This window comes from Sinocyclocheilus rhinocerous, unplaced genomic scaffold (assembly GCF_001515625.1).
Source record: "Sinocyclocheilus rhinocerous isolate Xijiao unplaced genomic scaffold, SAMN03320098_v1.1 scaffold419, whole genome shotgun sequence".
In the NCBI taxonomy this organism is placed as follows: domain Eukaryota; kingdom Metazoa; phylum Chordata; class Actinopteri; order Cypriniformes; family Cyprinidae; genus Sinocyclocheilus; species Sinocyclocheilus rhinocerous.
The window spans coordinates 133,765-135,332 of NW_015653519.1; the positions used below are offsets into that span (position 1 = coordinate 133,765).

A 1,568-nucleotide genomic window follows, 5' to 3' on the forward strand; every position below is an offset into this window, starting at 1 on the left:
GCATAGAAACTTCCAGTCAGGTGTGTTGAGGCAAGTTGGAGCTAAACTCTGCAGGACACCGGCCCTCCAGGACCGAGTTTGGACAGCCCTGATTCTAACCTATCATGCATATTCCAATTGTGTGAAGATATTTGGAATATTTGTCATTTAAAACTGAAACGGTGACTAAACTAGAAAATGAATTGAGATTGTTGTCAAATAACAATTTATTTGAATTTGTCTATGAAGATTTTATATGAATATATACCGGTAAGAGTTAATTTAGATGACAGGTCAACTACTCACACAACTATGTGTATGAATATTTATTTAGTCTAACAAAATCTTTGTAAACAAAAAGTGGAGCAGAATTATGTGCAAAAAATGTGTGTCAAGCAAGCATGTTTGATCTTCTGTGTATGAGCATTGATATTTATATGTGAATAAAAGCATACATTAAATCTGTTCATCATAAAACGAGATTGTGTCCCTTTAGAAGACTTGGATTAAACTACTCGATTCACATGGATTACTTTTACAATGCCTGTATGTACTTTTTGAAGCTTAAAAATGTTGATCTTCGATTTGCAGTGGCTGATGTAAAAATTATGTAAAATGTAAAATGCTACAAAAAAATTTATTTAAGTTATGTTCAGAAGATGAACAAAAGTCTTGTATTTGTTTTGGTGAACTATCCATTTAAAGATGAAAAAGGCAGAAAGCTGTTTATTGTGTGAACAGCAGATGTGGTATAACCGGAAAAGTCAATCTAGCAATTTTACAGATATTTACTTCTTTTTTTTTTTAATGCGTGCAAAACAGCACTAAATCAGCACATCAGAATAATTACTTAAGGATCATGTGACACTGAAGACTGGAGTAATGAATGCAGAAAATTCAGCTTTGCTGTCTAAGGAATGATTATAATTACATTTTAAAATATGTAAAAAGAAAAATTTTATTTTTAAAAAAGCTATTTTAAATTGTAATAATATTTCACAATATTATTGTGTCATTGTAGCTTTTATTAAAAAAAACACAGCCTTGGATAAGCATAAGAGACTTTCAAATACATTAAAAAATCCCACAGACCCCAAACATTTTATTGATAGTATATGCATCAAATTTGTTTGAAATTTTTACAGCAATTCATCACTATAGCCATAATCATATAACCTGACACAATACAATTAATACTAATTTAATTTGTAATATATATATATACTAGTATACTAATACACCGTGTGCATAATTATTAGGCACGTTGATATTCAGATTTTTTTTTTTTTCCCAAGCACATTTGACCAATTCCAAACCACATCAATCTTAATAACTACTGATTTTGTATTTAATCATTTATGAGTGATATATAATTGTCCATGAAGGCTGGAAGTGAAACACTCCTTATATTCAGGTGTGCAGAATAGGCATGTTTTCTTTTACTGATAAAATGAGCCAAAAAAGAGGTTTAACTCAACCTAAGAGATGTCAAAAATTATTAAATCCCCATGAGAAATATTCAAAACTAATGCAATACAGAAATTGCAAAGTTAAGACATGACCATTGGACAGCAAAATGCTCACTGGGT

At 30.3% G+C, this 1,568-nt stretch overlaps 1 protein-coding gene across 1 annotated transcript in view; it reads right to left on the reverse strand.

Annotated features, from left to right (window-relative positions):
• LOC107716462 (5-oxoprolinase-like) overlaps positions 1-1,568 on the reverse strand; it is a 49,500-nt gene that overhangs the window by 2,856 nt on the left and 45,076 nt on the right. The gene's annotated exons all lie outside the window — the stretch shown is intronic.